At 42.2% G+C, this 17485-nt stretch overlaps 1 long non-coding RNA gene across 5 annotated transcripts in view; it reads left to right on the top strand.

The window, feature by feature from the left end:
• The window catches only part of LOC114010586 (uncharacterized), a 196695-nt gene that overhangs the window by 77100 nt on the left and 102110 nt on the right, over positions 1–17485 (top strand). For all 5 annotated transcript variants that reach the window (XR_008748489.1, XR_003552066.2, XR_008748488.1 and 2 more), the window contains one exon: positions 16935–17082. This is a non-coding gene — a long non-coding RNA (uncharacterized LOC114010586). The remainder of the gene's footprint in view (positions 1–16934; positions 17083–17485) is intronic.

Below are 17485 nucleotides of genomic sequence, written 5' to 3'. Positions count from 1 at the left end.
TGTCCACGCTTGCTGCATTGACAGGACTGCTGTGTGCCAGCTTGTGTGTTGTGGTGCCTTTCTGAGTGCCTCTGTCCTTTGGGAGAGGATGGGACTGTAGCACAGGTCCACTGGCTGCCAGAGAACTCCAGCATTGTGGTAGGTAGGACTGTGTAACAAAGCTGTGCAGACGTTACCTGAGTTCTTGTGGGTCTACACAGCGTGGGTAATGACAGCAATGAAGACCTCTCAGGCAGCCCAAATAGATATACTAAGGTCCTTAGAGAGTTCCCTTGCACGTGTCTGAAACACTCTTCACTGTCCTCAGATGGGTTTAATCCTCTAGTGTGTAGGACAGAAAAGGTCGTACCCGCAGCCTGGCAGCTGCCAATGATGGAGTATGTCACACTCGATGCTTCTGTGGAATGGTCTCTGTGCTAACCACGTGGTGCTGGAGTGGAGGAAGCCTCTTATTTTGCACATCCCTGGTACTTACAGACTTGAGAGATGTGAACCCTACCCTAGTGCACTGGTGTTAGTCCAGCACCTTGAGCTTGCAGTTCAGTCCTCTTCTTTCTCAGGATATCTTGCAGCTCAGCAAATGTATTAGCAAGGAAAAGCTTTCTGTCTCTACCTCTCAGATGCTTAATGTTAAGACGACTTGGTGAGATCTAGTTTTTGTGGTGGTGGATACATCTTTCTGTTTGGAGACACGTCTGTGCTGCAGGGAGCTGCCAGGCAGGAGGCTTGGCAGGGTGGATTGCTGCATTGTGGAACTCACCTGGTGCTCTGCAGAGGCACCACTGCAGGGACTGTGTACAGCACTAGCTCAGACATCCCCCTGTGTGGTCCCGGGAGAATCCTGCAGATGCCTCTAGTCTCTCCCTGTCCCTCCTCTTCATCCCTGCTTTAACATAAAATTTCTTCTAATCAATTTGCTCTCTGAAGTCATGTCTCTCTGCAGCACTGAGCTGCTTCCAGAGATGCTCTGAGTACAGTGAGGGGGAAGGGAGACAAGTTTCTTATTGATAACAGCTATCTTTAACGACAAATATCCCAGCCTCTGGGGATGTGCTTGAGCTGATGGAAGGATGGTTTATGTTGGTCCAGTTCTGTGCAATGCTTGCAGATTAATGGAGAGTAATGCAGAAAATGTCTGTCTTCTCCAGGAAAGCAGAGCATGACTCGGTGCTTTCTTATATTTCCTTTAGAGAAGATGAGGTTAAGAGCTGATTGATACCAAAAGAAAGGAAGAGGAAGAAAGAAGGACCAGTGCAATACAAACAAGGCTAAAGTCATGAGATGGTTGCAAACTAGTGGGGGAGAGTACAGAAGAAACTGAGTGCTGAACTTCTGTAGAGCTGAGCGTATCAAGCACCTGTAACTCCTGCTATTTCATCTACTGGGCCAAGCATCTAGAGAGGACATGTTACAGCAGTCAAGGAGCTTGTTCACCCTCTGGAAAGCACAGATTTTGCAGCTCAGGACAGCAAGCGAGAAATGAGAGAGGGTTGACCAACACCTGGAGCCTTGCAGTAGTACAGGCAAGGCTGCCATGCAGCCACTATGCAAAGGAATCATATGGGATAGAGAGGAATGGCAGAAAACATAGCAGTAGTGTGGTACTGTACAGGGGGAGAAGGTGGCTGAGTCCTGAACATCTTTATTTTCTGTAGGATTGGATATGTCTCGTCTGCTTTGGCTGCAAGTGACAGGACACTGAGTTACAAACTTCTGCCAGGTACTGTGTGACGGTTGTTATTTTCTAATCAAGTTCCTACTGCAGCCCATCAGAAACTAATAAACACAGTTTTTTCTTCAGTCTCCATTCACATATGATCCATTACCTTGGACTTCTGGGAATTCAACAGCTAGATAAGTGCTTTCTGTGGGAGAGGTATGCTTGGGTATACAATAAAAGTAGGAATAAAACGGTTGTGTAGAGTTAAATCATGACAACATAAAGAATGAACTTAGTTCTTTAAATCTGTAGAGGCAAGCACTTTTTTTGCTTTCTTCAACTTTAGTAAATGTCCAAAATTATTACAATATGCCCTTAAATTTGACACAGATCCACAAATTGTTTGCAAACTGTTCCCTTTGACCAGGTCTTGTGCTACCCATTACTCTTGCTGTTTGAAGGGCCATTTATAGTCCGTGGTATCATTAGTGAATCTGGACTGGAAGAAATCCAGACTAAATTATGTCTGGACTATTATGAAGGTGGTGAAAGAAATTGGCTATTTCAGATGGTTTCATGCTAGCAGTATTTATGAAACTATCTTTCTGTTTGTGCATTTGTGAGCTCTTTACTGTCTGTGACTGGCTCTGTGGAAGAAAAAAAGGCGTTTCCATGTATGTTTGTGGGTGTTGTATAATAGCACAATATATTTAGATGAGTCTCTGCTCTTATTCCTGTTTATGAATGTTCCTTTTCTTTTTTCTCTTGAACTTCTGATCCTGAGGGTTACTTGCAATGCGTAGGCTAAAATCTTCCCTACTCCATTGCAGTAGAAACACTCATTAATAGACTCATTAATAATCTCCAGCTGGATACTACCCAGGGAGACCTATGTGCTCTGAGTTAACATGTCTGTGGCTACCTCTGCCAAGTGGACATCTATTATTTTCTCACCTCAGCCACAGAAATGGCTCCCCTGACAGAAGCACTTTGCTATGCCACGATACCCAGAGATTACTGAATATTCATTGTATCTGACTGCCGAAAGTGCTTCGCCAGCTTATGGTATTAGAGCCAAGATGTTTTACTACCTCTTGCCTTTTGCTTTCCTCAAAGTGCTGTGGCTTGTGTCGTCAGCTCAGTTAACTTTCTCATCTGAGTTCCTTCACTTGTGCTTTGCTTTGAGAAAGGTATCAGAGGGAAAAACTCTGATTTAGCCCTAGTGCTTTGATTCCATGAAAGTGAAATTTACAGCCCTCTTAGTTTGCTGGAAGATTGATTAAAGAAGACAAGTTTTGAACTTTGGTTCAAACGAGAGGTGGTTGTAATAGCTGTAATCTTCTGCTTTATATTTCCCCAGGTGAAGGGGGGAGGAAGTCTCTGTCATGGTGAAAATGAGGGATGTAGGTGGCCTGTGTTCAAACAGCAGCAGTCACAGGTCCTCTTTGAACCTCTCAAGATCACACGTGGCCATTTTGTGTTGCTTTAACTTAAAACTAGCCCACATGGCTTTGTGGACTTCTGGCCTGATTAAGGGTGAATGGCAGAAATGGCCCTACAACTCCGTTGCAGGATCACAGTCTACAAACTCCATCTTCCAGCAAGGAGTACATCAGTTTCCTGGTATTTCCCAACCCATCATATTTGCTGCTGATTTAAGAATATAAAAATGGCTATACAGAGACAGTCTGCAGGTCCATCCATGCAGAGTATTGTCTGTGGTTAGCAGCAAACAATTAAAACAGGCAAACAACAACAAAAGTGTGTGGAACTGGCTGTATACATAGTGAGCTTTCTTCTGTTCTGTAGAAGCAAATGCCAAATCCTTGTGGCCAAACAGCTGTGTACTCTTACAGGCTTATGCAAATTTACAAAATTCCACTTTTGACAAAATCCTCTTTTATTCACTGTCATTGTAAGAAAAGGGAAAAAAAAACCCTAAACCCTTGAAATGCATCTTTGATCATTATGTAATTACTTGAGCATTTCTATTCATGTAGAAGATTACTTTAAAATGCAGTTTTTCCTTACAGCCGCCCTGCCTATGGTTGGAGAGGCTTAATTTCGATCCTTTCCTCTGGCTGAATGGGTTCAAACCTGCTTGAATTGTTTTACAGAAGACTTCCTCGCTAGTGAGGACGTAAGCAGAGTTTTCGTCTGTGTGAACGAAGGTGAGAACTCCTGCCTCAGTAGTTGTACTTCATGTACAACACTTAAATATTCAGCAAGGGAGAAAGCATGTCTCTTCCCTGCATCGGGCAGTCTGGCATATTATGGGCAGCCCAGATGCCACATCTGGAGAGCAAGAGCCCTGGGGCATTTGTGGCTTGCTTGGTGGTTTGATGTGTTCTTGAGAACTGCGACTTCAAATACCATTAAGTAGAAGAGGGAACTGAATCCCAGTCCTTTGCCTGCAGTCTGGAACATGAAAGAAAACAATGTTGTTAGCTTATTGTCTGATGTATGCAGCCTTTAATGCCTGCTTAAAGCGTATGGCTCGAGTCACTGATAACCTGATAGGCTGTGTCCACTGTTGTGTTAGTTCTTCTCTTTTATGAATTCTTTTGAAATTCAAGGGTGTGCCAAATGAATTTAGCACTTGCCGAGATGCCGAGAATTATTTAACTCTATGCAATTGTTAAGGCTCCATTGCATTGATCAAGGCATTTTTCACAGATTGCATAATGAGATTTGACTTTCTGCTTTTCCTTGTTCTGCAATTGATGTTTTCCCTCCTCAAAAGGAATTTAGATTAACAATAAATATGGGGATGGAATGACAAATATGTCTTATTTCTTGCATACTTTGCAGAGATCCCTTCATGCAAGATTTTATGTGCAAGCAATACAGGGAGAAAGACGTACACAGAAAATTGTATCGGTGGTGGTAGTTATGTGGAGCTACTCTGTTTCATACTAGTTTAGTCTGGGGCTCTCTTGTCAAGTTCTCTTGGCCTTACTGTTGTAAGAAGTTAATTCAGAACAATTCTGCTATATTTCACTCTCTGTAGATCCTGAAGTCAAACCTCTTCCACTGATGAAACCAACCATGTTTCCTATTTCTCAACTCGGTAGATACGCCTTCGTAGTTAGAAATGAAGTTATCTAGGATTTCAAAATACATTTTCCCTACACTTAAAAACTGCCTAACAGGTCGTTTATGGAAAATCTGTTCCAGCTATAGAAGCAGAATGGAATAAGCAATCTGTGTGTCTGGCAACAGGCCTCATAAAAATCCAGTTAAAGAACTGCATTCTCGAGTTACTTATTCAATGTTTGCCTTCGCTATATTTAGTCACACTTTGCAAAATAATAGGTTCATGTACTCTCTCTGCCAACAGTATTAATATTTCAACATTACACAGCTAAACCAGACTTCTTTATTTGTTTCAGTATTAATTCTTTCTATGCAGGTATTAGCTTTGTGGTGCTCTGTGGAGTGCCTGTAGTCTGGCTCACTTCAGGTTTCCTCTTGGACTGAGCTGGTCACTGGAGGGGATTGATGGTTTTGGTTTTCAATCATAGGCACATCACAAATACACCTTGGGTTACAAGCGATCTACAAGCTTGTCAAGTGACAACATAGTAATTCTCCTAAACTCAGATGGAGGAGGTATAACTGGAATAGGTAATGTCCGAGTCTGCATGTAAACTTGCACGGTATTTATGCACCCATGATGATGGAAAAATAGACTAGATTTCTGTCCTTGCCTGTAGTTCAACTGGGTATTTTGCTGTGCAATCCTTTGACATATGGGTGTGCTGAGTAGTTCTTTTAATGACTTTTGGTAGCATGAAACCTTCCTAGGAGATCCCAAAGCTCTTAAAACAGTTAAATGCACATGCTAAATCCCACAGGCATGTATAAAACACAGCCGTGAAAGGGCTATCCCAGGGCATGATCTGCAACATAACGGCACTTTCCTTGACCCATGTGAAACATCAGTTACATCACCCTCCTTGCTTTATCCTTATTTACTGTGTGGCCAACCACTGAGCTTCTGCCCCCAAATCTTTTCAACTCAGTGGTGTCCCCTTTCTCTCCCAATTAAATCAGCTTGATCTGATGTTTTTGAGCCTTTTCTATGTCAGGTTTCTGTGGGTCATTCGGATGTGTCAAGTCCAGTCCCTACGTGACACTGAAGGCTCCAAGCGGTGCATCAGCCCTGAATAGCAGCAGAGGTCAGGAAATTACGGAGTCCTGCCTTGTTCAAATGTGGGAGCAAGATTAAGTTAGACATAGTGTTTTCAAACAAAACTCTTCCTCGCAGTCATTAGTGGTGGCGTGGAACTTAAAGCCTACAGAGCAGCCAGAGGCATTTGCAGATCTGGTAGGTAGTTGATTTTACTTGCACATCAGGAGGTGGATGCCGGAGATCTGCATTTATTGCCTCCTTCCACAATGGATTTGGGTTATTTATCATGTTGAATTTTTTTTTTGGTGAAAAAATTCTGTTTCCTTTGATGCAAGAAAGTTCTCTGTATTAAAAGTAATTTCTGTTTCCCTGAGCATCCTGCCTATGTCCATCCAGTACACACCAGTAGAGGCCAGGACATAGGTTTGACTTAATGAGAACAGAAGCAGCTGCACCCCACGCTTAGACAGGCCCGGCTATCAGCATCGCTACCGATATGCGTATATATGCTACCTATATATATATATGTATATACCTATACTTTCATGCATACCTCGTGCATGAAGCAAGATGCAGGGAAACAGAGCAACACTGTGTGAAGGTAGAAACACGTTCTTAATTACTGGACCAGACTGAACGTGGAAATGGGCATGATTGATAAAAGTGGATAAGCCACCCAGTCAAAAAGAAAGACCGTGTTTGGGCTGCCTGGGGCCAGGCATCGGGAGGTTTAATTGTGTTTCAGGTTTCCATTTTAGTCACTTTACAGCATTGAAAATTTACTGCCATTATGTGACTCCTAAAATCCAAAATAATTTAGGATTACCTTTGGGATCAAGATGTTCTTAGATTTTCGGGTTTTTTCCATGGGTCAGAAATATTTAACTTCTGAAGGAGCAATGCCAAGCTTGTACCTTTTATAACTTGGTATATTTTAAACTAAATCACAACAGCTAAGCTATCTTTTTTTTTTTTTTTTCTTTTCCCTCCTCATGCCAAATACAGGATTTTTCCTTCAAAAAGCATTTTCAAATAAAAGCTATTTCCCTTTACCAGTAAGGAATTAAGCCCCTGTAGGGATCCTTTGATTTCTTCGGTGTACTAAAGGTAGGGCACAGGGGATTTTTAATTTCATGGTTTGTTTGGTATTTTAGAAGCAGTGAACACTAGTGGTTAGATCAGCTGATAGTAAATCAGAAAGCAGGATATGTTGTGTAGCTTTTGTCCAGTCCTTTAAGTATTCTTTTGTATTATTAACCCCTTCTGACAGGATGTTATTTATACCCTACTTGAAAATGGGGATAAATCCTCACAAATGGCAAATTCACAAAAACTCAGCAGAAGATTAAAAGATTATGTGTAATGTAAAGTACAAAAATGAGAGGGGATGGACAAGATTTCCTCATGGACTGGTGCTACTAAACTGTTGCTCTAGCTCCAACTTGTTCAAATGCACTCCACGGGTGGATTGTTGTCTCTGAGGTTAACTGGGGACACTTGGACCATGTAAGTACCTCGTCTTATGAGGAAAAATGTCTTCTGCAAAGTGGGACAATGTGGATAAAGGGCTGTTCTGGGACTATGTGTTGCACTGGCATTTCCCATGTTGCATTTGCTTGCAGACAGCTAGAAGTCAATTCCAGGCTGGCAGTTTTCTTTGGTCCTAAATAAATCACCTGAAAAGCCAACATGTTTGTGATGGTTGGTTGTTTTTGGTTATTTTCCCCTTCCCCCAAAACCCCCTCTGTGTGTGTAGTAGAATTGGAAAGAATTGTTGAATAACCACCAGTCATTAAAATCCCTTTCTTTGTGTGCTTCTATAGCCCCCATCCTAGAGGCTCTTGCTACCCACAACTGAAGTCACAGAGACTGTGGCTTCATGTCAGATGAAATTATCCATGATGCCATGGGCTGCTTTTAGAAACAATCCACTCTTCTTTGGGATGATCAAACTCCGTCCTGACAGTGGTCTAGAGAAGGGGATTTTTAGATGCCATAAACAATATAAATAACACTAGTCAAAAGAGGAGCAACAATTCTATGAAGAAATTAAAATTTATTCTGAATTTTCAGAATTAGATTCTAGTGAAAATTTCTGCAAAATTTTTAGCAAAAGCAAATGCTACTTTAATGGTTTTTATTTTCAGAAATAAGGTATGTCAGACATGGTATAATAATATTAATTCAAGACCAGGACTCTGACAATGATTTTGGCAGAAGGCTCTAGAAATCTTAATGAAAATTTAAACCAGAAAAATATAAAATGGTGGCAGTTTTTCAGAAGAAAATCGCCACCTTTTAACAGAAAATACTTTACCCATGCTGCTGCATACACTTATGTTCAAAATTCAACAATTATTTAGGCTTTTATTACACTCCATATTTTAATGACCAATTGACATTTAACTACCTTGTGATTACTAACGTATTTAATTAAGCTCTCTGTGTTCCTTCCTTAGTTGAAAAAAGGTTTCCCAGATACCATAACAAGACCATTTCATTTCCTTGTAGCAGGACTGAGTCTGTTGCTGTTGTATATTGAAAATCGACTTTATTCAGTGTTCCTATGTGAAATGAAATACAGAATAAATATTTACTAGGTATTAAAAATGTAATCTGGAAACTTTTGCTGCTTCCATCAGCACTCAGGGGGTCTGATTTCTCTCACTGACTTCATGCCACTGATTTCAAAGGAGTTGCTCCTCGCTCCTGTCTACGTGTGAGGAAAATGAAGTTCTTGCTTGTGCTGGGGAAGACGTCTTTAGATCTGGCCAGTAATGCTCCTGGCTTGTTCTCGGTCTGAACAAGGTCATTGAGGTAATGAAAGACCCGCTTCGAGCTTATGGGTGCTGTGTCCGGCACCGGCTGTCCCCGATGCTTTGGGTGCACCTTGCTCTGAAGCTCTTTGGGGTGGCTGGCTGGGGATGGGCGATTGCCCAGTGCCCTGCCAGCTAGGGGACAGCCTTGCTTGTCACTGCACTGGACTTCGCCTGGCTCTGGCACAGCAGTAGTGATACCAGAATTGGTCCCAGGCTTTACACCCGCCTATTTCAGAAGGAGGACCTTTAAATTTCAGAAGGAGGACCTTTAAGCCTGCAGATTCCCATGCACATGTAGGCTCAAACCTGGGCTCCTGAACTGCAGTCTGACCTCCAGGGCATCCCTCCAGCACTGAGATTGACACGTGGCTAATAGAGGATTATGACTTCAAAATGAGACTAAGCAGTGGGAGCAGATGAGTGTTTAAATAACAAAGAGTCTCTTCTTATGCAAATTTCCCAAGCAATAAAGAACAAAGAGAGGATATCATCCCTCTCCTACCCTCTGAGAGGCTGGGAAGTGTAAACAAATTGCTCCTACACAGAAGGGGAGGGCTTTGCTTTTGCTGTGTGCTCTGCAAGAAAAGCAGAGGAGAGATGGTGAACATGAGCCTTCCCTGGGGTCTGGCTTGGAGGGAGGAGAAGCAAAGTAGGAGACAAGGCTGGGATGAACAGTCTAGTTCCAGCCTTCTCCCTCTCCTCCCTTCTTTGGTCAAAGCAGCACTAGATTTATTTGTTCACTTGCTGCCCTGGATAAAGCTTCCTTGCCTCCAAAATCAGAGGGCTGTGTAACTGCAGCAAGAAGCTTCCAGAATCCATAGCAATAATGAAAGAATAGGAAATATAAAAATTGGATTAAAAGGCATCTGCAGCTGTGGGAGAGCTTTCCCTCTCCATTAAACTGAAATAGCCACAGTGCAAAAGGAGGGTCAAGGTACCTGAGTGTCAGAACAGAACACAAAGCTCCGACAGCTTTCATGTCTTTGACAAAGACTGTAGTGAACAGTGTGACTGGCTTGTGCCCATGCCCGGGGCACAGGGTTAATGATGCCTGATGTACCATCCAGATCATCTTGAGTGGGGCGGGTCTGTGGTGGAAAGCTCTCTTCAGACGAATTGGTTTATAAACCTGGAGCCCTCTCATTCTCTGAGGGGCACTGGGCCCCTCGTTTCTTCCAGGACTGGTAGGAAATCGGCCTCTGAGGTAGCTAAAGCTTGGGCTGTTGCTGAAGATTTGAGCCAGGATTCACATGTGTGAAAAGTGAAAAATCTCTGTCGCAGCTGGGGATGTGCTGCTGGCCCTCCTCTCCCTTTCAGCATCCCTCCCTTCACCTCTGGCAGGAGGAGTTTTCTTCTAGGCTGTGCTCTGTCTATAGCCACTGGGTTTGGGGAAGGCTAAAGGGTCAGAATAAAACCACAAGGCAACAGCAACAGTTTCTCCACCTCTGGGCATGACTAGTTTGACACTTATTCCTCAGGAAAGCTTTTATTCTAGCAAAGGACAGTGCTGTAAGTCAGTGCCCTCCCCACACTGCTGCTCTTCATTGGAAAACTTTCTGTACCTCCACCTGACAGAAAATCTCATCTGGCTGGACAACAGCTGATTAGCTTATCAGCTGCAAAACCAGCATCAACAATTCTGTTGATGGAGAAGGTGATAATCTACAAAGGCTTTTTCTCTGCATAGGGAATTTGGACTGAGATTTGATTTTTGGAAAGGAGCAGGAAGAAGTTACTTTCATAGTTGTAGAGCAGTGTCCTGTGAACAGGCTGTTGGAATTCATGTGACCCTTCAAGTGCTTCAAAGTTGCAAATTTTCTGCATGGAGGTAGTGGGGAACTGTCCCTGCTCAAAGGTGCATGCCTGAACCGCAATACAGGTTTTTTTTGGAGCAAGCATTCTTATTTACTCTGTTTATAAAACCCCTAGCACAACGGGATTCTCTGCCTAGCCACCACGAAGATGTTACCTTTGTAAATATTCTTGCTGTTCTGCATGCATGCATTTGAAATGTTGCTGGGGTGGAGTGGCAAAATCAATCAGAGTTTCAGCAAAATCCATAGGCGGAGAGCTTCTGTGCTGCCAGTTCCCATGGGCATCCCAATCCCCCAGGCAGCTTTGATAATCTCAGCTTGTAATTATTATCAGTAAACATTTTACTGTTGGGAGCAGGTGAGTGTGGCTAGAAGGAACTGGCATATATCCAAGGAATTCTTATGCCACCTTATTATCATAGCAAGTGTAGTAGGGAACAGGCAGTGTGTTTTCTTATTGCATTTCACAGCCTTGGTGACTGAGACATAGAAAAGCCCATAGTCAAACCAGAAATCTCTGTCCATTTGGAAATTTGAATAGAAATGTCCCATATTCCAGGCCAGCACCCTAATGTACATCTTTCCTCTGTGTTGTCATGTATCAAGGAACAGAGGAATGATTTACGTAGGTCTTATTCACAGGGAGTATTGATGTTTCATTATTTTTCACCCCAAATTCCTACAAAATACTTTCTGAAATTTTTCCTTGTGGAAAATCAGGCATTTTTGAGTTTCCTTATTTTATTATTTTCTTTACAATCAAGTTTTCTTACCCTTTCTATGTTAACCCATGGTATTTCCAAATGTGGATTTGTTCTGTTGTAATCTTGATTTACAGTAAAACAATATTTTAATTCAATCTCATAATTTGCCCCAAAGAATAATCTTCAACAGAAGTTTTATTTGTAATTGATTTTGTGATGTTTTCATGTAAAAATAGAAAAGTGGAAGTGTTGCAAATAAGTGAAATGTCAGCGTTCCAAAATAACAGAAAAAATCCCAAAGCAAAAATTCAAAAAAATCCATTTTTTTCATTGTTTCAATAATATTGTGTCAGTTTAATGGAAAGCAGTTTCGTGTGAATAGCTTTCCCAAATCTTATCTGTTAGACAACATTAACTGCAACCTTTTCATCTAAGACCAGTAAAAACTAAACTCCCACAGAGTAGATACAAAAAAAGTAGCAGAAATATTTTTATAGCAATAACCAGAAATTCACATACAAAGCTGTTGGTATGTAAAAGTTTTGAAACAGAGCAAAGATGAATATAAACAAGAAGACTGGTACTAGTACTTTTCTTTACCTTGTTCTGCCATCCCCTCACCTTGTAAATCACTTCATGAAACCTCATTCCTTCTGTTTTTGCAGCAATGAACCTGGTAGGAAAACTGAATAAAAATCAATTTAATACAACATGGCTAATTGTGTCCCACCTCGATTCCTCCACTGTTTTCAGCATCACAGTATCCGAGTGCCTTCCAGGAGTGCAGTGAACAGTGTGACTCACATCTGGCGCGTGTTTGTTCTCTCGCTCCCTCCTCGGGGGAAATTATTTTCAGTTGAGTGATTTGTTAGGAATTCTTTTTAAATATGTGCACACAGGATGCTAAATACTTGCTAGAAAAAGGCCAGGCCAAATAAATTTCTCCTGGAATGGAGGAAAACGAAGTTTATAGGGATTATTATGTCTCTTGAGAGTTAATACCATAGTAGTTAGTTATTACCTGCACACAGGAGACATAGCGCTGCTGACCACAGCTGCAGCGATCGCTTCAGCGTGGGTGGGTGTCATTGAACTTGGGGATAAAGGACCAAGACCCAGAGAGTGACCTGTGCTGGCAGAGAGATAAGCACTTGTATGTACTTGTGATGGCCCAGCACTACCGGCAGGAGCTGCTGCAGAGGGTTGGGATGCTTCAGGCATGATGGCAACTAAGATCAATCCACAGGGTCCCCTGCTGTCTCTTTGGAGCTCTTGAAGCCTCCTGGCGTCTCCTGTCCTCTGCCTGGCTGCATCATTACTTCCCAGTGGCATCAGGGCATTACAGGAAACGGCAGGCAATGTTTGTGTTAGAAGCTGTTGAGTATGCTTTGGTCATTGCCCTTGTTTCAGGTCTTCCATGAGCCATTTCCCCACTGGCATGTGCCCTGCTAGCAGATACGGGTGGCCTTTTTAGAGTAATCCAAATGCTGGAGTTAACAAGGTGCAGACATTAGGATCTATTAATCTGGTTTAAACTCCACTTACCTCTATTAGCCTAGTGGTCCCTAGAATGGGGTTGAATGGCCCCGTTTACTAAGGCTGTGTTTAGCTAGTAGAAAACACTGGGCTTGAGAATTTAAGGGGAATTTAGGATGGCTTTGTATGCTCTTCAGATGAGTCATGTTGTTAAAACAAAAACTCCCCAAAACCTGCTCCCCTCGCCCCCAATCCTTTAATTGGAAATACAGATGATTTACAATATTTACAATTATCCTGTATTTCCTAAATATTCCTTTAAGATGTTGAACTGCTGCCTGATTCCACTGTCACTGAATTGGATTCCTACCTATGCAAAGAATTTTGCTCCTTTCAAAAGGAAAGCACATTCCACCCAGAGATTTTGATGGCATATTTAAAAAAAAAAAAACAGGTGGGGGGGGAAAAGGAAAATTTTTTTATTATTATTTATTTAAAGAAATACACAATATGTTTAAATGAAAATGGTTGCCCCTTACTTGGCATGAGTGGAGGAGCTCTGAAGCTGTGCCCTGGCTGGGAGGCAAATGTCACTCATAGAATCTCACAAAGGAGTTAGTTTCCAGGTAGTTTTGTTCTCAGACTGTTCTCAGGTTATCCAGCATGCGATGTAGAAATAGAACTTGCTCCTCCTGAAGCGCTGTGTGTTGAGGGCATTGCACAGTAATGAACCCTGTGTATTTATGGCCCTGTGCAGGTTGTTTTGGCATTACCATTTGTAGCGCTTTGTCCCCAGCAGCTGTTGGCAGCTGTCTCCCCTTCAGGCAGTTGGAAGGGGTCCTCCGCTCTCCTGCAGGACTCCTGATTGTGATCAGCCATCATAGCTCTGCCTTGCTGATCCTGCACCTACCCAGAGGCACAGCTTGCCTGGGAAGAGTTTTCCTGTCTCCTTTCCACGTTTTCTAGAGAGGAAGCAAGGGAGTATGAGGGGGCACGCAAATGCAAGATCTGATGATGAGCATTTCGCTGCTCTGTGCCTCAGCATCTATAGCTGTAAAATGGGAGTAATATCTCCTTCACTGAGCTTCAGTGGGGTTCAATATGTGACTGTTCACAGGAGCAGATGCTACTGTAGAAATGGAATTGTTTTCGAGTGTTCAGTTACTTAATGGAATTATTTTGAGCATTCAGTTAATTAGTTGCTTTGAGTATTATCACTGCTTTGAATGGAATTTTGCTCCACACCTGTTTTTTTGTCCCTCATCCCTCTGGCAGCTTGGTTTCCCCATCGGCAAAAAAAAGTAAGCTGCTTGCTTACACTAGTATTTTGAGGGTAGAAATTGAAGGAATCATTTCTCACAAAATAAATACTTTGATTTGTAATAAGAATTATGGATAGGGTTAAACATTTACATGTAGTAGGGGTTTTTGAGGCTTGGGTGGTGTGTGTGGTCACTCGTGTTTATTTAGGCTACAAAACACATTGGGGTGATAATTTTTACTGACTTCTAAGTAAAGTCTTTTGACCCACTTAGCAGTGCAAGTTCTTCTCTGGGAAGCTTGCATCTGAGCAGCGTGTACTTCTGTAACAGGACAAATAATTGCATTCAGCAAGACTGGGTGTAAAAATATAATCAAAATGAAGAAGGTGAACTCTTTCTTATGTAGTCCTCTTGCCTTTCTTTATTCACCATCTGCTAGCTGCTGCTGTACCAAGCACCCATCTGGCTCTGTACCATTCTCCCTCTGGTCCAGAGAGCTGCTCTTGGTTCTCAGGAGGGCTCTAGGCTCTGAAGCACTACTTGAAACTGCTGTGGTGGTGGAGTTGTTCATGGCATTGCTTAAAATGAAGTCCCTGGTGCCTCTCTGTAGAGGAATTAAAGGTCACAGGGACCTCTTGGAAAGAGACAAGTAGCATGAAGAGATGGCACCGCTGTCCTTGCTGGGTTCTGTGAAACACTGGACATTTAACTTTAAAGCGATCTTGACTTCTGGGGTCTTTGCCCTAAAACACGCTCTGTTCTTACCAGACACAAAGTGGACCAGTCACAGGAACACGCAGGATTCTGGCTGAGGCTGTTTCTTTTAAGGCTGAGTGGTTTCCAGGGGCAGGGGAAAGCACTGCTCCCTTTCTTCTGCTCTGCGACTTGCATGTGTTCACATGGACACTTCTATCCCTCATTGAGCTTTCCCAGCAACTGGAAATAGGCTAAAGGGGAAACTAAAATCAGGAGCTTAACCTCAAATGCCCTGCCAATGTGATACTTTTTGATAAAATCTTTTATAGATGTTATGAACAATAATTATGTTTCTTCAGGCTGTTGACTTTCCCATAAAAAACAACGCAGAGCAGTGTCCTTTCCTCGGAAATCTCAGAGGAAGTTTAAACACTCTGGGAGAAGCTTGTTCTCATCTAAGTATGATGGTTTTCTGACTAATTCAAATTTAATCTTATTCAGCTTCGTTGCTGTCAGGGTTCCTACTCAAAATAGAACCTTTCCATAGGTGAAAATCTCTAAATGCTGAGCTAGCAAGAGGCAGGCTTATGCCAGTTTTTTTAAATTATCACTCTATTTAAATTTCCACTTTAAAAATGAGTACAGGTTAATTTCAAGATGATATTTCTGTATGAATTGGCTTTTAGGCAAGGAGTTTCTTTTCTGCTTATGCTCTTCCCCCTCCTGTATCACCCTGTGCAAGCACCCTTTGGAATTCAGTGCGGCAGGATAACATGCAGCCAGTAACTGCTTCCAGGTTCACGGGAATCTTCAGTGCTGAGGTTGTGGTAGCCTCTCTGCAAGGCATCTAAAAGTAAATTATGTAACGTGATTCATTTTCTTCTCTTCAATATTTTTTTAAAAGATGATTTCACTATTTTCTGGTATCTTCTTCATAGAGATCTCTTCCTTTATTTTGTCCTCTGTGAAGTTTATGATTTGCTGTACTAGAAAATGTGATGTTTTGCAGAGAGGCTTGTTTTGTTAGACTCTATATGTTTCTCTGCTTCTATTGACACTGAAGATGTCAAAAAAAAAATAATCAGGGTGTTAGGAAAAGAGAGGTTATTTTCCTTGTACAGCAAAGGTGTTATCTTGAGTGAATTCTGGGGTCCCCTGGTCCAGGTCTTCTTGAGCCTGGGGCACGGTGGCTTTCCCAGCCCTGTCATTCTCCTTAGTTTGCTACCACGTCTCAGCTGTTGCTCAGCTTGCCTCGCTGGTGACATTATATCCAGTTGCTGGTGAGCTGAGTGTGAAGTCAAGGGAAACAAATAAAACTTGAATGAGTTGTATGATCTGGTTAAGTTGTCCCCAGGTAGCAAAGCTCTTATTTTCCTCCCTAGAAAAAGGGAGGAGGATGGAAGACAGAAGAAGCAATGATAGCTGCAAAGCTGAGTGGTTTTCCAAAGGATTCTGTGAGAGATCAGCTGCTTTGAGTAAAGAAAGCAGAAGCTGAGAATAATTTTGCTGTAAAACTGAGTTCTGTGCACTACCATGAAAAACTGTGATGCACTCTGATAAAAATCGTCACGTTTATTTCTCGGCATGCTTGGCTAGTAATGCACTGTTGTCTGTCCAGTCTCTATTGGCTTTGGGTTTTTTGCATCATCCTTCCCTTGCTAGTAAATGACCTACAACATCCATAACGTTTTTCTGAAACAAATTGGGGATGAGCCTAGCTCAGGGAGCGTCCGGATCAGCAGTGATGTGCGCTGTGCAGTAGGAAGATGCTAGAAGCTGTCTTTCTGGTGCATTGGTTACCCAGGGAAGTGATTGAGTCACCAGCCCTGGAACTGTTTAAGAGACACGTAGATGTGATACTTAGGGGCATGGTTAAGTGGTGGACTTGGCTGTGTTAGGTTTATGGTTGGACTCAACGATCTTAAAGGTCTTTTCCAACCTAAATGATTGTATGATTGGTGTCCTGGGCTCGGCTTACAACTCTGAGCTTGATATGTGGGTCCAGACCCCCCTTTTTAAAAAAAAAAATAATTCTTCTGTGTTCAGTAAGGGCTGAGCCTGCACTGTATTTTCTCTTCAGTGGGAGTATTAATAAATTCTCTCTTCTCCCTGGCCTCCAGTCCTGGTGGGACAAGTCAGATTTGGGCATCTCTGAAATTCTTCTCCCCTCTTCAAATGTGGTTTAAAATTTCCAAAATAATTTAAGAGGGATTGCTAATATATATGTGCTCAGCCACTCGCTTCACTAGGAAGTTAGGCTAAAAATATATTAAGATGCCTCTTTACTTGTGCAGCTGAGACCTTGGCTTGTACCTGTGAATCTGATGTGTGTTTTTTTAAAAAAAAATGTCCTGATTTTTCTTTCTAGGCCCTCCATGCTTTACTCTTATCGATGCTGTTGATCTGGGTTTGTTGTGTGGTCCTCTGCACTCTACCAAGATGCAAAGTTTGACTTCTCTGTTGCTTCTGATCACAGTCTTCTCCAGTGCATGAGATGCTCCTTCTGGTCCTGTCTGGTAAGTCTCCTTCATTTCGGATTCAAATCTTTCTTAAAATGTTATAGTATTTGTAAGAGTAGGTCGATCCAAGGGAAATCCACTGTAGAAATCGTAAAACAAAATGTTTTCCCCTTGTCCAACATTTTCTTCATTGAACTGAAGGGGAAAAAAAAAAAAGAGTGTAATACTTGTTACCTTCTTGTGTGTAGAGCCTGAAACAAGCTGAGATGCCTAACTTCAATGCATTAAAAGTGTAGGTTAAAGCTCTAAAGAACTTGATTAAAATCTAGTGAGGTTACTCAAGTTTGTGAGAAAGATCAAAGTGAACGTATGTGAATTGCTTGCAAATCACCTTGTTCTCTGATGTCCTGGCAAAGCAGCAGCACTGCCCTGGCACCCTATCTGGAGGAGTCCTGGATGG

Source organism: Falco peregrinus, chromosome 8 (assembly GCF_023634155.1).
Source record: "Falco peregrinus isolate bFalPer1 chromosome 8, bFalPer1.pri, whole genome shotgun sequence".
Taxonomy (NCBI): Eukaryota; Metazoa; Chordata; class Aves; order Falconiformes; family Falconidae; genus Falco; species Falco peregrinus.
The sequence above is the reverse complement of the archived record's forward strand: the minus strand, read 5'-3'. Positions and strand labels throughout refer to the sequence as shown.